The sequence below is a fragment of the Mustela erminea genome, chromosome 2, assembly GCF_009829155.1.
Source record: "Mustela erminea isolate mMusErm1 chromosome 2, mMusErm1.Pri, whole genome shotgun sequence".
Taxonomy (NCBI): Eukaryota; Metazoa; Chordata; class Mammalia; order Carnivora; family Mustelidae; genus Mustela; species Mustela erminea.
The window spans coordinates 3,496,525-3,519,941 of NC_045615.1; the positions used below are offsets into that span (position 1 = coordinate 3,496,525).

At 45.3% G+C, this 23,417-nt stretch overlaps 1 long non-coding RNA gene across 1 annotated transcript; it reads right to left on the reverse strand.

Annotated features, from left to right (window-relative positions):
• Positions 1–364: 364 nt before the first annotated feature.
• On the reverse strand, positions 365–23,407 carry LOC116584190. Its single transcript, XR_004283089.1, has 4 exons — positions 21,988–23,407; positions 21,329–21,429; positions 19,934–20,700; positions 365–954 (listed from the first exon to the last, which is right to left on the reverse strand). It is a non-coding gene; the product is annotated as an uncharacterized LOC116584190 (long non-coding RNA).
• Positions 23,408–23,417: the final 10 nt, after the last annotated feature.

Consider the following 23,417-nt stretch of genomic DNA (forward strand, 5'->3'; position numbering starts at 1 on the left):
GAGTGCACGTGCCCCTTTGGATCCCTACATTTGTATCTTTAGGGTAAATACCCAGCAGTGCAGTTGCTGGGTCATAGGGTAGCTCTATTTTCAACTTTTAAGGAACCTCCATACTGTTTTCTAGAGTGGCTGCACCAGCTTGCGTTCCCACCAACAGTGTAGGAGCATTTCCCTAAGAAAAAGTTTTCAATAGTAATCTCTACACCCAACATTGGGTTCGAGCCTATGACGCCAAGATCAAGAGTCTCATACTTCCCCGACTGAGTCAGCCAGGTACTCCCGACACATATTAATGTGATTAGATTTTTTCAAGGACTGATGAAAGTTTAAAAAATTCTGAAAAAGTTAGTTTTAGGTTACCTTTAAATATAAACTCCTTCCCCCCAACTTAGATACACACACAGCACTGAGTTTGGGAAGGGTGGCAGGTTTTTTTTGAAAATTAGGTAATTTCCCAAAGTTTGGAAGTATTGAAGAAGGTTCTAGGATTCATTTAGCCAAGACTAGGTCAAGAGGTTCTAAGAAAATGGCTTTTGCCATCTACTCATCAACGTTCTATTACCCAGCACACCCCAAGGACTTGACTTACAACTTACTGACAATAAATATTTAACTAGACTTAAACGTAGCTACTTTCCAGGAATGAGTCTTCTCAGAGGGCTGAGGGCTTGCTTATTCTTTTAATGTCTTTTACATTTTTGTTCATTATAATGATTTAGAGTAGAACTATTTCTATAATTTTTTTATTTACTTCTCTGCCTTTTTAAACAGAACACAGAACACCTAGTTACACCTTTCCCTGCTTTACCATTTGCGAAGGCTGCCCCAAGTTACACTGTCCATTTTTCGTCTAGAACACCCTCTTTCCTTCTATTCCACCAGTGATTGAGAAGTTAACTTCTGGGAGGGGTTTGTAAAGTCTTCAGTGTAAGAGGCTCATCCTGGGAAGCTGCCCTAAAAGAAAAGAACACACAAACGTCATGATTTTATTTTTTACTTCCTTCTCGTGGCCGGTGGTGCTCTGAAGTCCCAGCTTCAAGTCTGGAAGGTAGAACAGGAAGAGAGGAAAGAAGGGCCTCATTTATTGCCAGTGCCATCTCCATCAAGGTCAAAGGTTTGGCTTTTGGTGCAGGGTTCTTGCCACAGAAATGAGATGCCAACAGATGTCTGAATAACCCTAAACTGAGACAGAAACTGGAGGCATACAGTACCTGCTACAAGATTTCGTGGTTTATTTGAGAATCTCCAAGAAACAGCAAGAGATCACTAATGATGTCTTTGTCAGACACCACCCATCCCGCTGAGAAAACCGGGAGGGTGGGGGCTTTGCAGAGCCAGGCCTGGAATCTCGGGCCGCCTCTTGGCAACATCAGAGGTGGGAAGGCAAGGGAGTATAAAACAGGGCTGCCACGCTCAAGTGTCACAGATAAGGACTTTTCTTACTCGTATGTCACTGTTAACTTTTCTTCATGCTGCCGGGACCCAAAAGCCTGGTGACAGACAGCTAGATCCCAAGCCTCTGACTTCAGGAAGTTATGGCTCGTTAGACGTTAACTCCGGTGGTGGTGAGCTGATCTAGTAAAAACAGGTAGAAGAAAGTGCCCCCATGCCTTCCAGAAAGAGTACTTACTTTGGTGGTTGGTTTGGAAGTCTCATCCAGGGGCCGTGACCCTCCTCTCGGGCCCATGCTGTTGCACCAAGGGCATGATGAGGATGGAGACCCCAGGACAAAGCATGCACATCTGGGTTAGATGGGCTGCCTATGTCTCTTGGCTTCTTCCTGACCCTCTGTCTCCATCTTCCTTCTATCATTGGGGAGCTTTGCCCATTGCGCCACCTAAAGTCTAGCTCAGTCTGAGGGTAGGGTCCCATTCCAGGAAATTTGGAACACCCACAGCCTTGGAAGCCCATTGTGAGCCGGCCAAAACTTCTGGAATATCAGTTCTGGAAAGGGCCTGAAAGAGCAGTGCTCTCATTCTATAGCCAGAAATGGAAGCACAGAGAGGTGAAGGGACTTCTCCAAGGTCACACAGCTACTGCCAAGTCCAGGCCTTCAATTAATAGGCCCAGTGTCCTTTTCACAGACCTTCTCCAAGTGAGGTCCTCGGATATTTCTTTTCCAAATTACCCAGTGTGTAAATGAGGGCACAGGAGAGAGGATGGTTGCTACAACGCAGATTCCTAAGTCTTACCCCAGACCTCCTGAGTGGTATTTCTGGGAGTGGGACCTGAGAAACTGTATTTCAGCATCAAGCCATTCTTAGGCAGCCCAGCTTTGTTTCAACAACTCCTTGACGTGTTGCTTCTAAATGATCTCTGTAGAGTAGCTACCATTTGTAAACCGCCTCCTAGACAACATAAAAAGGACATATGCTACTAGACGTCACTGGACATGGCTGTGTCCTCAGTTAGCTACAATGTATGACAGTTAGCTATGTGTCCTGTAGCCATAATCATACAGTTGAATGTTCTGGACAATCAAAGCAGCTTGGGAAACACACATCCCTCATGTGGCATCTTTAAGAGACTTTCTTCTCCCGGGTTCTGGGATGGGTGTGCTTGCTTGGTCGGTCACTCCCAGCTTATCTTAGCTTACCCACCACTGCTGGGAGACATCTCCCTTCATACATGTGTCTCTGGCCTGAGAGCAGATGGTTTGTGATACAGGACCCAACCCACCCATCTCCTAATCAACTGAAAAGGACCTGGCAAGTTCACGAGTGATAAATACAGCTGAGCTCTCCCCTCTCAGAGCCCTTGTAGGCTAAATATGGAATGGGAACAAGTGACAGACAGGCCGGCAACTTCCACTTAGTGCCCTCTAAGGGCCCTTTGTACAACTTCGTAGCTAAGCCGACACTTCCAAACACAATGAAACGGAAAAACACTGGGACCCAGCTGGATCCCTAGGTACTCTATAATGGCTTATGGAGGTTTTGTCTCTTGGGTGTCCACACACCTGATTGCCTTCCCTCCCTGCCTGCCACCAGTCCTCCCCTGACTCCAGATGGCCTTGGCTGCTCTTCCCTGCTCGCCTGTCCAGGTAGCACACAGGACCATGGAGCCAGGTTTCAAGAAGGAGACCACAACAGGAAACCACTCATTAAAAGACAAACTTCATGTCAGCAAAACCTGAGGGCATGGTAGGACAGGCCTAGAGAAGTTTCCTTCAGTGTGCATTAATTTTATCTTTTTTTTCAAAGTTAGTTTTTTGGCCTGAGAACCATAGGAGAGGGCTGTCATTTTCATTTCTCTGAAAGTCGCAGTAGAAGCCATACCGGAGCCTCCAAGAGGGCCGGGGCTTGGTGTTCCCAACACCCAGCTCGTGTCTAGCATTAAGAAGGGACTCAAAGATGATGTGTCAAATAAATAAGCCACAGCCACTTCCTGGGTGCTGTTCATTAACGTGGTTGCGACTGACCTCACATTCTGGGATAAGGAGCACAGGCTTCCAGATTCAGAAACCCGCATTTGTTGGTACCCTAAGTGTACTCTGATTCCTCAAGTGGCTGTTTGTATCTATCAAATGCACAAGATTAATAATCTGTGGGACTAGGATGCCAGGTTACCCAGACATTTATCGTGGAACATAAATGAGTGAGGGTCTTGGTGCATTCCCTCTCGGTGGGCAAGCTTCATGGAAACCAAAGGGTGACCCAAAGCATAGAGCCAGAACCAGGGCATTTGGATAAATTAGACGTTTCTTTTTTTTTTTTAATTTTTTAAAATCTTTTTTTAAAAAATATTTTACTTATTTATTTGACAGACAGAGATCACAAGTAGGTGGAGAGGCAGGCAGAGAGAGAGGAGGAAGCAGGCTCCCCTCTGAGCAGAGAGCCCGAAGCGGGGCTGGATCCCAGGACCCTGGGATCATGACCTGAGCCAAAGGCAGAGGCTTTAACCCACTGAGCCACCCAGGCGCCCCTTAATTTTTAATATTTTAAAATTTTTTTTCAGTGTACCAGAATTCATTGTTTATGCACCACACCCAGTGCTCCATGCAACCCGTGCCCTCCAAAATACCCACCACCAGGCTGACCCAACCTCCCACCCCTCGCCCCTTCAAAACCCTCAGATTGTTTTTCAGAGTCCATAGTCTCTCATGATTCACCTCCCCCTCTAATTTCCCTCAACTCCCTTCTCCTCTCCATCTCCCCATGTCCTCCATGTTATTTGTTATGCTCCACAAATAAGTGAAACCATATGATAAATGACTCTCTTTGCTTGACTTATTTCACTCAGCATAATCTCTTCCAGTCCTGTCCATGTTGATACAAAAGTTGCGTATTCATCCTTTCTGATGGAGGCATAATACTCCATAGTGTATATGGACCACATCTTCCTTATCCATTTGTCCATTGAAAGGCATCTTGGTTCTTTCCAAAGTTTGGCAACTGTGGCCATTGGTGCTATGAACATTGGGGTACAGATGGCCTAAATTAGATATTTCTTGATGTCTTAAATATCAGGCCTTTCTGTAATCATCAAGCCAAAGGACAGAATCCCAGCATGCTGTCAGCACTCATGTCCCCATGTGTCTTGGTACCAGAGAGGCTGTTGAAGAATGGGACATGAAAGTTTGCCTCTTTCCTCATCTCTGACCAGACAGGTGCTGCTGAGGTTTCTATCCGTGTCTCTCCTCTGACTTCTAGACTTTAAAACCCTTTCTGGTTAACCTGTTCTCTACACCCCCCGGCTTATTGAGTTATAAGCTCTGTATATACAGCGTGATGACTTGGTATACATATATTATGAAATGTGTACCGCAATAAGGTAACATTGATCACTTCATACAGTTACGAAAAGTTTTTGTTTTCCTTGCCATGAGAACTTTCAGGATTTACTCTACCAATATCTTTCAAACATACTCATACTCATGCAGTGGTGTTCCTGTGGTCATCACGTCATACATTCCATCCCGGGTATTTATTTTTCTTAGAACCCTAAGTCTATACTATCAGACTATCTTGGTTCAATCCCTCCTTCCCCCACCCCAGCCTCTGATAAACCACAAATCTGATCTCTTTTTCTATGAATTCTGCCATAAGTGAGATCACACAGAATTTGTCTTCCTCCGCCTGACTTACTTCACTTAGCTTAGTGGCCTCAACTTCAAGGTCCATTCTTTTTTTTTTTTTTTTTCTTTAACTGAAATATTGCAATTTTCAACCAATTATCAGTCAGAGTTTAGGGACCTGGGCATTTTCTTCTCTCTTGCAGAAAACCACCTACCTCCAGTGTATTGTGCATAGATTTTCAAGTTTAGACATCAGAAGGAACCCAAATGTTTTTTAGTGCCAAAACTGTGAGAAGCACCATCCCCTGGTCCCCACAGTCAATGTGTAATCACGCATTCTGTACTAAATAAAACTCTTACTAGACCTGGCTCCCCTTTAAACATGCCTTATTTCTCTTTCCTCTTTGCCATCAAACTCCTTGAAAAGCAGAGACTGGACCTGCCCCATTCACTGGTGTCACCAGTTTCACCAGCCTATCAGCATTTGAAAGGTGACTGGTCTGAATTGAGACGTGCTCTGAGTATAATATATGCACTGATTTCAATATGGAAAAGAATGTAAAATACCTCACCAAGAATTACTTTGGGCCAACTGAGAGGAATAAAACATATCACTAACATTAATTTCATCTGTTTCCTTTTATAGTCTTTTTAAAAAAAATTTATTTATTTAAGAGACAGAGAGCCAGCAACCACACACACAGGCGGAGGGGCAGAGAGAGAGATAGAATCCCAAGCAGACTCCAGGCTGAGTACAGAGCCTGATGTGGGCTCGATCCCATGACCCTGAGATCATGACCTGAGCCGAAACCAAGAGTCAGAAGCTCCACCAGCTGAGCCGCCCTGGTGCTCTTTTTACATTCCTAATGTGGCTACCAGAAAATTTAAAATTACATACGCAGCGTGCGTTGTATTTTTATTGGGCAGTGCTGGTCTAGACTCTGCTTCAAAGCATTTAAAGACCGTGGCAAATATAAAGCACAATGCTCATAAAATTAAAATGGGCTTTGAGTCTATGCAAGAGCTTTTATTCTCAAGTCATCATTTCCAGTCAGCTTTTAAGTAAGGGAAAACAGAAGTTGTGACATGAGAAATTGTGAGGGAAATAACAAGGAAACTTGCTTATTGCCCAGGAATCTTGACCCTGAAACAGCAGTAATGGTCGAGCCAGTGCTGGGCCACGCGTTCTGTGTGTCATAGGACATCCTGGCCATGGCAGCCCCCTCAGAAGCTGTGTGAGGGTGTGCCTCCCAGTGGGCAGTTTAGTGCCCCCAGTGACTGACCAGAAACGCCCGTGTCAGGCATTTAATGCCAAGAGCAGACAAGGAAAGAGCAGGAGGCAGCACGGAGTTACTGGAGGAGGGCGACAGAGCTTGGGAAGACGTGAGCCCTCTTGCTGGCTTGGCTTGACCTTGTGTAAGTCACACAACTCTCTCGGTGTCCTCCTGGACGCAGTGCAGTCAACACACAGAAGCAGAGCGCCCACTCGGAGAGTTCCCGCCCTTCTTCTCACACTTAGCACCCCGAGGGTTTGGGCAAGTTCCTGGACGTCTCCAGGCCTCAGTTGTCTCACCTGAGAAATGTGGGCTATGGTAGTCACGTCTTATGGGGTGGGCTGGGAGGGCCACACCGTCCAACTCCCACCCAAACTCAAGAATGCCGTGGGATTGTCCCCAGTATGGAGCCATAGCTTGTTCACTGCCCATGGTAGAGGCTTATTGCCTCACTGTCTCCTTGTTTGTTGATTTATTTTCTGTTGTTGTGGTAAAATATATAGAACATAAACATTTCCATTAAGTATATTTTAAATGCAGTAAGCATATTCACACTCTTGTACAAACTTCCCACTGTCCATCTCCAGAATTTTTCATCGTCCCAGATACTCTATACTCTTTCAACAATACCTCCCCATTCTGTCCCCCCAGGCCCTGGTAACCCCTGTACTTTCTCTCTGTATGATTTTGATTACCTTAGGTATCTCAAATAAGTGGATCCTACAGTATTTGACCTTTTGTGACTGGCTTATTTCACTCACCATGTCTTCTAGATCCATCCATGCTGTGGCCTGTATCAGAATGTCCTTCCTTTTTAAGGCTGATAATATTCCGCTGTATGTACACACCACACTTTGTTTATCCATTCATGTGTTGATGGGCCCTCAGGTTTCAGACGTTATTATCAATTCCTCCACACAGTGATCAGGAACCTGCCTTTCTGTGACTCACACCCGCCTGCCCAGCTCTTCCCTTGGGGCCCACAGCCTCAGACTGGCTCCCTTCCCACAGGAATCCCTGGATTTGAAGAGCGGTCCTGAGCCCTCACTGCCAATTCCTCAAAGGCCAAGTAGTTTCTCTTTCATAATTTGCCAATGCTTTGCCCCTGTGGGGTAGGTTGTTAGACCCACTTCAATATTCTGATCTCCTTCTCAATAGGAATTATCCTAGAGGTGCCTGGGTGGCTCAGTCTGTTAAGCGTTTGCTTTCACCTCAGATCATGATCCCAGGGTGCTAGAATCAAGTCCCGCGTTGTGCTCCTTTCCCAGTCGGGAGCCTGCTTCTCCCTCTCCCTGCTCTGTCTGCTTGTGCTCACTCTCTCTCTGTCATTTAAATAAATAAATCTTAAAAAAAAAAAAAAAAAAACCACCACCAGGAATTATCCTAAACTGAGTTGACCTGTACTCTCTTCCGGGACTATAGCTTCCCGTATCTCAACCCTTTACTAACACAGCCCTTTTGGGCAGCCATATTTCCTTGATTCATTTATTGAACGAGTTTTATTGGACACCTTGTAAAGGTGAGGCAACTCAGGGCAGTCATTTGGAGCTTGAGCTCCAGAGCCAGACTTTGTAGGTCAGATTCTGAGATCCATCCCTTACTAGATGCCACTGGGCATGTTTTTTTAACTCTTCAGAGCCTGTTTCCTTATCTATAAAATAGGAGTAACGACAGAATACACCTCATTGGTTTGTTGTGTGGATGAATGAATTAGTGCATGTAAAATATTAGATGTGTGCCCGGCACTCAATAAATGTGCTATTTCTCTGCTGGGGCACCGTGCCCAGTGCTGGGGGCACAGTAGTGGCCCAGGCAGACCAGCTCTGGGCATTTTGTGGTTTGCAGTCTAATGAAATGACCAGACAAGTAAACAATTATATGACAACTAGGATTTATTCATGGGCCAACATATAATTAAAAGATATGTTTTTTTTTTTTTTAAGTAGAAATAAACCCCAGTTGCCCCACAGTGTATTAAGTTTCTGATGAGAAAATTACAGGGTGATATGGGAGCCCAGAAGTGGGATACCTAACTCACTTCCATTCACACTCACTCATTTCTTTCTCCCTCCCTTCCTTCTTCCTTCCTCGTTCTTTCTTTCTTTTTTTCTTTCTGAGAGAGAGAGAGAGAGTGTGTGTGAGCTAGCTGTAGGGAAGGGGCAGAGGGAGAGGGACAGAGAGAATCCCAAGCAGACTCTCCAATGAACACAGAGCCCAACATGGGACTTGATCCCATGACCCTGAGATCGTGACCTAAGCTGAAATCAAGCATTGAATACCCAACCAACTGAGCCATCCAGGTACCCTGACTCTCACATATTTCTTAAAAGGAAATACTTGCTAGGTTCCTATCATGTGTAATGTAGAGTTGTAGACTCTGAGAATTATCAGTGGAACAAAACAAAGACCTCTCTCTTGAGAAGCCTAGGTGGTATTGGAGGGAGACAGACAAAAGCATACTGAATAAAACTATAAATAGTGAAAGTCAGGTTATGCATTAATAGATGACAGATACAACTTTATCTTGTCTATTGGCACGCAGGGCTGGCATGATTCTTGATAGGCAGGGTGTTCCATGTAAATGACAATGAGAACTTTGGAATAACTCTAGGGTTTTTGGCCTGAGCAACTAGCTGTCAGGGTGTGGGATCAGGATGGATTCCCAGAGAAGGGGACATGTAAATGCCTCCTGCCAAGTGAGGAGATCCAGAAAAAATGCTCTAAAAGCTGGAGCTTATGCTAACCTTACAGGCAACTACTGTCGTGTGAAGACTCAGTAGTCCTCGAGCACTCTGGGTTATAGCCTGTCCATGCTGGGTAGGGTTCAAGTGTACAATTTTCTGATTTTAGAGATTTTAAAAATAACCTTGACTTTCAGCATTCCGGGAAGCTACTCCTCCTGGTATTATGTCTTCCAAGAGGTTGATAAGTCCGTATTCCATGACTTTTCCTGGTAGTAGATTAAAAAAAAAAAAAAAAGTTGATTTGAACCTGGTCAAGGTCAGAGTCATGAGTCACGCCTGCCTCTGCGCTGATACAGGTCCCATTAACCAGCCCTCGGGGGCCAACGACAGATGGACCCAACCATACGATAATATTACACAGCCTGCCCTTCTCCATCTTATTCCCTAATAACAGCCCTCAGAATTGTATTACATAAGACATGTAAGTGGCTGGAAAGTTCTCCAGAGGGACACCAGTGGTCATTGTTTACTACAACTCGGCTGCCAGCTTCTGGGAATGGAGATGCAGAGGGGCCGAGGGAGCATGAAGCAGTCACACAGACAACGAGGGGAGGGTTCCTACCTGTGCAAATGTGTACAGTAAGGCATCCCTTACTTGCACCAAGCTGACCCGTTTCAAGAGATTGCTATGGTTCTGAAGTCACATTTGTGGGTGTGAAATCAATGGTGAGAATTTGAATGGGTTCTGTTTATTAGAACACTGATATGAAGCCTTTTAAATCGAGCAAGTTGTGTTCATGCCCTGATTTTATACACTTACATTTATCAAGAACACTCTGATCAACATTTGATATACTTGCCTTTTTGGGGGGAGAAAGGAGAATACTTAAGAAACAGAATTAGGGGCACGTGGGTGGCTCAGTCATTAAGCGTCTGCCTTCGGCTCAGGTCATAATCCCAGGGTCCTGGGCTGAGCCCTGCATTCGGTTCCCTGCTTGGCGGGAAGCCTCCTTCTCCCTCTCCCACCACCCCCTGCCTGTGATCCCTCTCTTGCTGTGTCTCTATCAAATAAATAAAATCTTAAAAAAAAAAAAAAACCCACAGAATTAACTGCTGCCTAAGAGAAAATCTTTGGTGAACATAAGCATGCTATGAAATATGTCTATGGTTAGTCAGAGATGACAAACTATTGTCAAACGTGGAAGGGAAATGGACATTTTTAAACACACACACATACACATTGCTTAACGTAACTTCTTTTTAAGTCCTATGCTCTCGGAATTCCAGCACCCATTTTACAACAGAGGATCCAGGCCCAGAGATGCTGAGTAAATTGTCCAAGGACATGCAGCTAGGTAATTAGGGGTAAGTGGAGCTTCAGACTACAAAGTCCACCTTTTCTACTAGGCTCTGCTTCCTCCTCAATGGACTGAGCACGTGTTTATTGCTTTCTGTTATGAGCAGGAGGTTTGGAGCCTGCCGTGAGCCAGGTCTGGGGGATAGAAGGAAGTTTAGACCAGGAATTCTGCCTTCCAGGGGCGTGCAAGGGGGACCAAGGCAAGTACTGAAATGAGCCACATTACAAAGTAGTGAATGATGAATATCATGTGGGTGATGTAGCAAACAAATCCTAGAAAAGTCCTAGAAAAGAGGACTTTTGTGTGTGGGCTGTTGGGTCAGGGAAGGCTTCCTGGAGGAAGTGACATTGCATTTATTCATTCACATATAGTCATTCTGTATGTGACATAGAGTGTCATTCTATATGACATATAGTCATTCTATATATTTATTCATTCACTATAGTCATTCAAAAATAGTCAGCTGTATGTAGTGACAGCTGACTCTGTGTCAGTCATAGTTTCAGGCACTGGGGACACAGTCATGAAGATGTGACACGCACTGTCTGTTTTCTTGAAGCTTCTGGTGTGTGTGTGTGTGCGCGTGTGAATGAGAGAGAGGGAGAGGGAGCGATACGGGGGAGGGAGAGAGAAAATAAATAAATAAGATCATTTGAGAGAGCAAGGAGTATTATACATTTTGGGGAGGGGGCAGGGTGCCTGTCTGGCTCAGGCAGAACAGTGTGTGAATTTTGATCTCGGGGTCTTGAGTTCAAGTCCCATGTTGGATGGAGAGATAACTTAAAAAAATAAACTTTTAAAAAAAGTGACTGGGGTGGGGCGCCTGGGTGGCTCAGTGGGTTAAGCCGCTGCCTTCGGCTGGGGTCATGATCTCAGGGTCCTGGGATCGAGCCCCGCATCGGGCTCTCTGCTCAGCAGGGAGCCTGCTTCCCTCTCTCTCTCTCTCTCTCTGCCTGCCTCTGCATCTACTTGTGATTTCTCTCTGTAAAATAAATAAATAAAATCTTAAAAAAAAAAAAAGTGACTGGGGACTCAGTTAGATGGTTTTATCTGAGGATGAGACATTAATACTGAAAGATGAGAGGCCACCCATGGGAAGAGCTGGCGGGGGGAACAGCAAGTACAGAGCTTTGAGGACGGAGCTAGACAAGATACGTGGCCAGAGACTCAGAGAGTGGGGAAGGCTCCTGGAGAAGCAGCTTTGCAGGGTCTGGCTTCAGTCCTAGGACAGTGGGGAACTCCCAGGGGGCGGCATGCTCCCTAAGGAAAGAAGAGCTTGCAAAAACAAAAAGAAGTACTGAGGCGTGTTGGAAACTCGAGGGTTCCATTGTCCATTGTTCCATTGTCCCAATGGAGGGACAAGAACAGTGGTCACCCTAGATTCAGTTCTAAAGGGTTGTGGGAGGAGGAACCCTTCCCTGAATTTTCTATACCCCTGGTTCTCCGTTTACCTCACACTTCTCTGCATGGAGGGCCGGAAAGAGGATTAGTAGGATATTTCCATTCTGGATCTATCATCTACAAGTTTTGTCTATGCAAAAGGAGAGGTTATATTTTTCCTCCAAAATATAGAAATATTTCCATATTTATTATTACGTATGGACTTAAACACGTGGAAGAGTGCAGAAGTCACAAGAGCCCGGCTCAGCGAATTTCCACAGAGTGAACACACCTGTGTACTAGCCCCCAGTTAGAAAAACAGAACACAACGAGAATCTTAGGGTAACACTGCCCTGATTTTTCTTCCTTTTTAAAAAAGGTTTTATTTATTTGACGTGGAGAGAGACGGGGAGGAGGGAGAAAGCAAACACGAGCAGGGGGAGGGGCAGAGGGAGAGGGAGCAGGCTCCCCACTGAGCAGGGAGCCCAATGCGGGCTCAATTCCAGGACCCTGGGATCACGACCTGAACAGAAAGCTAACGGACTGAGCCACCCAGACGCCCCACTCTGCAGACTGCTAACATTCACAATTGGCTTTGACTGCTTTGAGCTTTATCTAAAAAGATTTCTACTTTGTCTATATTTTGTGTCTGGCTTCTTTTGTTCAGTATTACCTGTCTGAGGTTCATCCATGTAGTCCCCTCGAGCTGGGCATCATCCATTCTTACCGCCGCTCACAGTCCCTTGTGTGAACATACTACAGTTGACCTACCCATTCTGCTACTGATGGACATCTGGGTTTTTTCCATTTGGGGACTGTTGTGAATTGTGCTGCCATGAGCATTTTTGTAAATGTACAAAATATACCTGGTACCTGTAACCAAGTGTATGTTGGTATTTTGGGAACCAAGTATATGTTTTTGCTGGATGTATATTATGAGAAGAACTGCTGGGTCAAAAGTTATGCATATGTATGTTCAAGTTTAGTACATACTGTCAGACAGTTTTCCAGGCTGGTTGTATCAGTTTAGCTAGTTTTAAAAACCAGACTAAAAATGCTCCTTCCGATTATGTTGACCAAATACCTTGGCTTTTGATAACCTGTCCTGGTTAGGCAGATTTCTGAGGGAAAAACTACCAAGACAAATTTTGTGGATTACTACATTTGGGCTAACTTGAGAAGGATATCAGCAAGGGAGACGTCATTAACAAACAGAATTAAGGAATTTTTAAAAATAGATTTTATTTATTTGAGAGAGAGAGAGAGATAGAGAATGATCGAGAGAGCACAGGAGCAGAGGGAGAAGGAGAAACCAATTCCCCTGCTGAGCAGGGAGCCCGACGTGAGGCTCTATCCCAGGACCTGGAGGCCAGGACTTAAGCAAAGGACAGATGCTTAACTGACTAAGCTGCCCAGGCGCCCCTGGAATTATGGACTTCACAGTTTATGTGTGATGGAATTTTCCCATAGACTGGAGCTATATTTTAGGGAAAGGTGCCTTCCAGCCCATTCTAGGAAAACCAAGTTGGGAGCCTTGGATATTGGTGTTCACCTTCCAACATAGTACCTGAGGGGTTTGGACTGGCTGTTCTCTGAGGGCACTCATGGGACTCTTCCCTTCTCTCCGTTTCTGAAGGGGAGTATAGAGTTGGGTAATCCAGTGGTGATCCTTGGTTAATACTTCTCCTTGACTGGAGAGACAGGCAAGCGCTAACCCTACCCCTGCTTTGTTCACTAGTGAACAAGGCAACTTTGGGTGTCTTTCACCTGTTAATTCACAATTGCTCGGCAATCATTCCTCAACAGCAGCTGAAGCTGAGCCCGCACCAGAAAGATACATGTCCAGAGGTCTGGAGAGACAGGCCATGCATAACAGGATACTAAGGACAGAGAAAACAAATATGAAACCCAAATGAAAAATCACAATGTTGGTGCCCCAATATGCAAATGAGCTGCTCTGCTCAAGCACAATTCTTGGAAGCAGCAGGTATTTGTTTAATTAATCCTGGTCTGTCTCCAAAGAACATGCTTCCTTACTTTCTTTCTTTTTTTTTTTTTTTTAAGATTTTTAAAATTCATTTTTGAGAGAGAGAGAGAAGAATGAGTAGGAGGGAGCAGCAGAGGGAGAGGGAGAAGCAGACTCCCTACTGAGCAGGGAGCCGGATGTGGGACTCGATCCCAGGACCCTGGGATCATGACCCGAGCTGAAGGCAGAAGCCTAACCGACTGAACCACCCAGGTGCCCCACAAAGCACATGCTTTCTATTTCTCCTATATTCCCTTAAGGAGCACTTCTTTTAGGCTCAGTAGTCTATCTGAGATGTTTGAAAATGCTCACTGTATCACTGAAGGATCACAATCCGTCATTCATGAGGACCAGAGCCCAGTGTAAAGCTCCCATGTGGAGGGGTGCCTGGGTGTTCAGTCCTTAAGCATTTGCCTTCAGCTCAGGTCATGATCCCAGGTTCCTGGGATCAAGACCCACATCCGGCTTCCTGCTCAGTGGAGTGCCTGTTTCTTCCATTCCCTCTGCCTGCTGCTCTGCCTACTTGTGCTCTCTCTCTCTCTCTTTCAAATAAATAAATATTTTTTTAAAAACCAAAAATCTCCCATGTGGAATTTGGCAAGTGTGGCCATGTGCTAATAAGCTGTGTCAGGCAAACCTGGCCAGAATGGAGGATTGATGACTATTGATTTTTAGACATCAGCCATCTGAGATATGACTAATGGCAGTAATAAAGGAGTCTTATCAGCCTCCACATTTATTTCAAAGGTGTGGAGTGAAAGAGTACTGAATGAAACACCTGGGGTTTGAACTCAGTTCTGCCATTAACCACTTTGTGTCCTTGGACAAGTTGCTTTAACTTTTGGATCTCTTTTGTGATATGCGAGATGAGACTTGCAGACTATATCACTTTCTAGGTCTCTTCAGTTCCTGGGCATAGCAACTCCAAGCTCCTAAGAAAAGTAGCAACTTAAGTTAGCATTTATGACATGTCCTTCAGAAGAAAAGAAAGTGCCCGTTTTTTCTCTTTTTGACAAACTATATTCAGAGCCTTGGGAACTAAAGAGCGACATGCTTTAATTTCCTGGAGATCATGAGTCTGCAGTGTTTTAATGTTGTGTGAGAATATGTGGATCTTTTGAAAGAAACTCTGACTCCTTTAACAAATATGGATTGCTTACTCAGCTTATGTCCTCAAGGAACTTAGATTATAGTGGGAGAGCTAAGACATGGCTACTAGAACTGTAATGCAAAGTGAGAGGTAGCAAAAGCCATGGAGGAAGCATGAAAGTGTGACAGGGTTCAGCTCCCTTTTTCCGGGTCAGATAAGACTTCATGAAAGCAGAGCTATCTGAGCGAGAAATGAGTACCATTTCAGCAAGTGGAGAAACGGAGAGCCCTCTCTTACAAGAGGATATAAGGAAGGGACAGAGCTATAGGTCAATGAAGGTTTGGGGATGGAAAGCAAGGGCTGGCTATATGTAGGGTGACCATATGTCTGAATTTTCCTAGAACAGTCTCAGTTTATATTTTCTGTCCTGGTGTAATTTTTAACAGCACCTCCTTTTTACTCTCAAAAATCAACCCAATTTGGGGTCACCTGGGTGGCTCAGTCTGTAAACGTCTGCCTTAGGCTCAGGTCATGATCCCAAGGTCCTGGGACTGAATCCCGCATGAGGCTCCCTGCTCAGCAAGGAGTTTGCTTCTCCTACTCCCCCTGCTTGGACTCTCTCTCTCTCTCTCTATATATATATATATAAATAAATAAATAAATAAAATCTTTTAAAAAATTGTCCCAATTTGGATGAAAAACTATATAGTCACCATAGCTATAAGAGATGTTAAGAGGCCAAACTCCACAGGGTTAACAGGATCTTTGAGGGAGAAAAGGAGAGGAGTGTTACTAAACAACCAGTGGGTCAGTGAAGAAAGCAAGGAAGAAACCAGAAAATACCTTGAGATGAATGAAAATGGAAACACAACTTTCCAAAATCTTTGGGATGCAGCAAAAACAGTTCTAAGAGGGAAATTCATAGTTATACAGGCCTACCTCAGGAAAGAACAATTCCAAATAAAGAACCTAATTTTATACCTAAAGGGTAGAAAAAGAAGAACAAACAGAACTCAAAATTAAAAGGAAGGAAATAACAAAGATCAGAGAGGAAATAAATGAAACATGGACTAAAAAAAACCAAAAAGAGCAATGAAATTAAAACCTGGTTCTTTGAAAAGTTAAAAAGAAATTGATAAACGTTTAGCCAGACTCATCAAGAAACAGAGAGGGCTCAAAGAAATCCACAAAAATACAAAAAATAATAGCCTGCTATGAACCATGATATGCTGACTAACTAGAAAACCTTAAAAAAATGGATAAATTCCTGGAAACATACAAATTTCTTATACTGCATCACAAAGAAATGGAAAATCTTTATAGACTGATTACAAGTAATAAAATTGAATTAGGAATTTTAAAACTCCACCAAAACAAAAATCCAAAACCAGATGGCTTCCCGGGTGAATTCTACAAAACATTTACAGAAGAGCTGGCACATATCCTTCTCAAATTATTCCAAGAAATTAAAGAGAAGGGAATGCTCCCAAACTCATTTTTCAAGGTAAGTATTACTCTGATATCAAAACCAAAGCTAACACACAAAGAAGAAAATTACAGGCCAATATTCTTGGTAAACACAGATGTAAAAATCCTCAAGAAAATATCAGCAAACTGAATTCAACAATACATCCAAAGAGCATCACCATGATCAAGTGGGATTTATGCCAGGGATGCAAGGATGGTTCAACATCCACAAATCTCTCAAGAGGATACACCACGTTTGCAAAACAAAGGATAAACATCATACGATTGTCTCAATAGATGCAGAAAAAACATTTGACGAAATTCACCATCCTTTTATGATGATTACAGACTCAGAAAAGTGGGTAGAGAAGGAATGTACCTCACCACAATAAAGGCCACTTATATGTGGAATATAAAAAGCAAAATAAACAAGCAAAATAGGAACAGAAACAGACACAGACTCAAAGATACAAGAAACAAACTGCTGGCTACCAGAGTGGGAAGGGGGTGGGGAGAAGGCAAAATTGGTGAAGGGGATTAGAGGTACAAACTTGCAGTTATAAAATAAGTAAGTTATGGGGGTATAATGTACAGTGTTTGGAATATACTCAGTAATATTGTAATAACTTTATATGGTGATCGATGATAGCTAGACATGGTGAGGATTATTTCATAAAGTACAAAGTTATCAAATCACTACAACATACACATGAAACTAATAGGAAACTAATAGGATATTTCATAAACTATAAAATTATCAAATCACTATAACATACACCTGAAATTAGCTAATATGTTAATTTGACTTCAACTAAAATAAGGAGGAAAAAGAGAGGAGTCGGGAAAGACTCTAGGCTTGCCATTTGGTTGCCTGGCAAAATACAGGTAAAAATGGCATTGGAAGGAGTTGCCATTGAGAAGGAAGGATTATGAATTCAGCTTTTTTTAACTGAAAAAAAATTTTTTTTTAAATTTGAGAGTGAGGAGCGAGAACTGGGGAAGGAGCAGAGGGAGAGGGAGAAGCAGACTAACCGCTGAGCAGGGAACCCGATGTGGGGCTCTATCCCAGGATTCGGGGACTATGACCTGAGCCGAAGACAGGTGCTTAAGTGACTGAGCCGCCCAGGTGCCCTATGAATTCAGTTTTTGATCAGAAAGATAGAGCTGGCGGGCGCCCTGCCCACCAATGATTCCAACCCCTCCTTTCACAGATAAAGGAAATGGCATCAAGGACATTATTCAGGACAGAAACCCAGGTCGCCTGCCCCCCCTCCCCTTGCACCTCTTGCCTACCTCCCTGTACTGAGTTGAATAGAGTCCCTCCTAAATTCATGTCTGCTGAAAACCTGAAAATGTGAATTATTTGGAAATAGGGTCTTTGCCAGATGTAATCAAGTTAAGATGATGGCATGCTGACGTGGTATGGGCTCCTAATCCAACATGACAGGTATCTTCATAAGAGGAGGAAAATCTGGGGTCGCCTGGGTGGTTCAGTTGCTTAGGTGACCGCCTTTGGCTCAGGTCATGATCCTGGAGTCCCAGGATCAAGTCTCGCATGAGGATCCCCACTCAGTATGGAGTCTGCTTCTCCCTCTTACCCCTCCCGCTCTCCTGCTCTCTCTCCCTCTCTCTCAAATAAATAAAATCTTAAAAAAAATAAAAAAGAAGAAAAGGAAAATCTAGACGGTAGACATGGAGACACACAGGGAGAAGCTGAGATGAAAGTGGATTGAGATGAGGCAGAGATTGGAGCGATACATCTACAAGCCAAAGACCATGAGGCATAACCCAGTGTGACCAGAAGCTAGGAAGAGATAAGGAGGGTCCTCCCTTAGCGGCCCTGGGGGGAGCCTGGCTTTGCTAACATCTTGATCTTGAACTTGTCACCTCCAGAACCATGAGGGAGCATCGTTCCGTTAATTTAGGCCAGCCCGTGTGTTGTATTCAGTTATGGCAGTCCTGGGACACGGATGTGTCTTCTGAGCTTTCGGTTCAGGTGGAGGGGTGAGATGGCACTGCCTGTGCTGCACAGGGAAACGTGGGGCTCGAGTGCGGGGGAGAGGTTGGGAGTAAGACAGAGCCAGGATTGGTGATGGGAATGTGGGGACAGAAGAAAGGACCAAAGGGAGGAAAGAAAGGAGCTCCAAGGACAGGGCTTGGAGAGACAAGGTAGAGGCAGAGGGCACAGCCGAAAGTGCAAGAAGAGACCGGAAGTGAGGGAGGAATTCCAGAGGCGGCGGCAGTCAAGAGGTCAGGACTGGACCATGCTGATTTGGCACTGAGGCCCTCGGTGACCTTTCCCAGAGCGCCTTTAGAAAAGCACAGGGCTTAGAAACTGGCATGCAGAAGCTTCAGGAGTGACTCTGCATTGTGAGTATGGAAAGAGAAGGGGAGATACTCTTTCAAAGGACTTCAGGATGGAGGGACAAACAGGGCAACACCTTAAGGTGTGGAGCAGGGAAGGGGGATTTTGGAGAATTGAGTATATTTGTGGGAAAAGGGGAGGAGAGGGAAGAACTATGGGTGTGAGCAGTTGGATGGGCCCAGGTCCGCCCATGCAAACACACAGACACAGCGCCTCTCACCCAGAATTTAGCCAATGCTTTGCCTCCACACCTTTTCGCGCCTTGGCATTCCTCTGCCACACCCCCGTCCAATTCTGGAGCCTTGAGCCATTCACTAGGGGATGGGCTCTTAAGTACAGTGGGCATGGCAGCAGTGCGGGGACAGTGTGGCCCCTGATGTGGGGAGAGGGCAGCTGACATCATTGTGTCTCATCAGTGAAAGTGCATGGGGCAGCTGCTAAGGCTGTTGGGACAGGCATCCATAGAACAGGAGTCAGGGGACTGTCCCCGAGCAGTGGGTCCCAGCCATGTCACATGGACGATTACCAGGGGACTCAAACAGTAGAGTCTGCAGAAGTGTGAACAAGGTCAGGCTCTCAGGAGACACAGTAGGTCGACACTCGACCCCCAGCCTGCTGATCAAACCCCCAGCTCTGACCCTTGCCCATCAGCATCCTTTGGAAAAGATGGTAAAGTCAATCAGCTCTGTGTTCCCTGGGCTTGATGGCTCTCACCCACGACTTCCTTATTTGACATGGGGCTCTGGAGTAAGACTAGCTTTTTGCCTCCATTTCTTCTTCTGGCTCTCTTGTGGAGAAACTCATTCCAAAGTATGAATCACAGAGCTTTTAGGAAACACAGTGGTGTCCTTGGGAGAGTGAGATTCTGGGAATACACAGCCAGATATATAAGTGGGAGGGATCCAGCATATTGAGAGGACCTTGCAGCCCTCCCAACAGATAAACCTCACTTAAAATTAATGGATATGTGGATGAGAGCACATTGAGAAAAACAAGGACAAAATGCACCCCTTCCCACTACCCCCGCCCCCCGCGGTAACCACACCACATCATATTTGATCTAGGAGACATCATACCAGCTGCCCTCGCTCCAAGGCACAGAGCCTCCTCTCTGGCAGACAAGGGTGTCCCTGGTGGGAGCCACAGCATTGGCTGAGATCTGGGCAAGGTGTTACTATGTCTGTGTGTTGAAGAGGTGGGCATGTGGGTGCCAGGGTTGGAGCAATGACTGTGGGGAAAAAAGTAAGATTTTGGAGAAAGTTTAGATCTTACCTCTGTACTGTTAACTCCTTCCCATTTTCTTTCCTTTCAGTACTCCCAAATCATATATGCTTCACCACGAGATTTTTATTTTCTCATTTTTTGTGCTTCCTTCACCAACAAATGAGGAAGTATGCCAACCAATGGGCAGGAACCACATAGCAAGTAAATGGCGGAACCAGGGTTCAAACAGGTCCATAACTCCAAGTCAAGTGTTCTTCACCCTCTACCCTCTTCAGCTCCCCACTCCCCTTTCAAAATGAAGGCTGGCTCCCAGATGGGCTATGGCAGTATGATGACATCTTCAGAATGTCACATTCAGGAACTTTACATAGAGACCCCAGTGGAACCGAGCCAAGTCAACTTGAGTCTCCAGGTTCACTCTATAGGAAAGGATCACGGCTCTGCTCCTGAGCCCCTATGCCCTCTTTGTTGACAGTGTGGCCAAAGCACTGGGTGATAGTAGCTGGTAGCCTTGCACAGAAGTCTAGGACCAGGGCTAGTGGCTGTATTCTGATGTCCAGGAATGGTTCCTTCTGTATTATGTCCTCCTGCTACCATATACAGTATTGTTGGAGCTGAAACCTAGACTCGGCCTTCAGGAAAAACTCTCAGATCCACATTCCCAAACTGGCATCCCAAGGGGTCCTCTGGCATGTCCTGGAAGGCGAGGAAGGCCATCTGCTGAAGCTACGGTACAGGGATCAGGAGGTTGCTACCGTTCCTGCTGCCATATTGCTTCTTGACATCCATGAATCTGGTGACCAGACACTGCAGGGCTGTTGCAAGAGGAAAGCCATTGCCCACTCTTATCCAAGTGTCTATGGCTTTGCTAGGCAGCAGAAAACATCAAAGCAGCAGGAAGGTGACCTCCTTCTCTTTTCTGCCTCCCAGATCTCTCCAGTTCATCCAACTGGCACAGTATAAGAATTCACATCTGGACTATGAGCTGCAAGGATCTGATTAATGAGGTTTACAAATTTCTGGCCACTTCAGTACAAGAAGGAGTTTAAGACAGATGCTGAGTGCCAACCCACCATATCTACCTTATAGGATGAGAAAAAAATATTGAATGCTTATAGTATTCCAAATATTTTCTAAATTATTCTGGCTTAATATTTACTTAGTGAAGTTTTTTAAAATTTTATTTATTTGACACAGAGAGAGAGAGAGAGGAGAGAGAGAGAGAGATCATAAGTAGGAGGAGAGGCAGGCAGAGAGAGAGAGAGAGAGAGGAGGAAGCAGGCTTCCCGCTGAGCAGAGAGCCCGATGCGGGGCTCGATTCCAGGACCCTGAGATCATGACCTGAGCTGAAGGCAGAGGCTTTAACCCACTGATCCACCCAGGCACCCCCTTAATGAAGTTCTTAAAACGTCTGATATCTCTTAAGTTTATGGGCCTGTTTACATTTGCCAGGAGTCCCCTTAATCATCCAGAGGATGGCTTCTTTCCACCAATATCACCGCTGCAAAGTCCAGAAGGCTCCTCATCCATTAGAAGACTATATCCTAAAAAAGAATTAAGAAGAAATGACACATGTATTATTTAGTTCTGAAAAATATAGTAAAAATACCTTTAATCCTACATCACTATCACAATGACCACTTCCCTCTTCCTGTGTGTCTAATGTTTACATCTTTGTAAATGTCATAGAGTTTCATGTTGTTTCTTCACCCAACATTGTATCATCATCATTTTTCATCTTATTGCATAACACAACCACAATTTTTGATGACCCCAATGTACATGTCATCATTTATTCAGCCATCCCCTTCTAGTTGAACATTTCAGTTGTTTCCAATTATTTAGTACTATAAATAGTGCTTTGAAGAGGGACTTAGGCATATTTACACTTTCGTGGCACATTTCCAGAAGTGGGACAACTGTTTTAAGAATATATACTGGTTAAAAGGTATCCATTTGCAAGTGGGTATCAGTGGCTTTTAATGAATGTTTCTTAAAAATCACCTATGGTAAAAGCGGGGAAAATTTTCTCTGCCAACCACTAAACAAAGAGCTTGCTTCTACCTGTAACAACCTCAGTACTTCCTCTGGGAGCTACTTACTATTGGCCGCTACCCAAAATGGGAAATTGGTGCCCTTGGCCTTGAAGGACAATGCTCACATCACTGTATCTCGAATCCCTGGAAGGTGCCTGGGTTGCTGTGACCTGACGCTTGGGAGCAGGGTGAGGGTAGAGTGGGTGCAGCATCTTGGGGATCTCCCCCACCCTTTCCTATCTCAAGGCCCAGCTCTCCTGACCAGAAGGCTTCTCTGGATAAGGTGTCTGGTATCTCAGAAGTGCCAAGTCTTAAGCCCCAGAACATTTAGACGTGCAGGTGCCCTACTTTCCCAGAGAAGACTTCCATAGACAGGTCCCCTGCTTTCTGATTTCTCCTCCATCCCCGAGATACAGCAAGACAATACTGTTTAGGTTGAAATAAAGCAACCTGTGTTACACTTTAAGAGGTCAGCTCAAGATGAGTTTAAGAACCCGGAGACCAGAGTCTTAGAAGGCAGGTAGATGTAATGCTCTAAGATTTTACTGGGAGCCACTTAGCACCTGAGTGAGAGACCGGCCTCTAAAGACCTCCCAGGCTTATTAGTCCTGAGAAAAATGTGCTGAAGGTGCTGAAAAGCTCCATTCTGATGACTAGTCATGTCTTGCTCAGTCCAGGACGGGGTGGCTTTAAGCTTCTTTGTGAGAATAAGAAGAGGAACGCATTTAGCTCTGTGTGTTCCCAGCGAGGGAAAAAAATTTCAGCTAAACGATGTACTTCCCAGCAAAGCAGCCTAGCACAGGACCTTGACTCTGTCTCCTCCACGGTATATGCCCTTGTGCTACACAAAAGGAGGTATGAGCCACTGATAGCATGCAGTGAGTCTCCAATTCTCGAACTCCACTCCGCCCGCACGTGTGCCCTCACCCCCTACCTGACTATCATAACTGCTCCATAAATGGCATTCGCAGTAACTGTCCACTCTCCAGGCCTTAGGAATGCCAACGCTTGCTGAGCAACACTGTTTGCAAAACCCCGGGCTCTGGAAAAAGATTACGCGTGGTTCCTGATCTCCCTCCACCCCCGGGAATGGGCATGTCCCCGCCGGGGAACTCGACAACCCTCTCCAGTTACTACCAGACCCCCTCCTCCGCCCAGCCAGCCTCAAGCGCCGCAGCAGCACCCTGGAGGTTGTACAACTTCCCGGGACACCCCAACGTCTCCTCTCGCCCCCGTCCGGTTGCTTGGAAATTTGCACTGGACAGTGACGTCACACAGGAAGGCGGGTCCCCAGTGTCCCGCACACCAATGGTGGGGCCGCGGCCGGCCTCTTCTTTTCCAGCGATTGGTGTGTCGGGCCTCTTCGCTCCACCCCAGCCCGCCATGGCGTCAGGCGCCGCAAAACCGGGGAGGTGGTTCCCACTTTAAGAAGTGAAGTTTTTCGCCCCCTCCCCCTCCCTGCCCACCTCCTGCAGCCTCCCGCGCCCCGCGGAGCT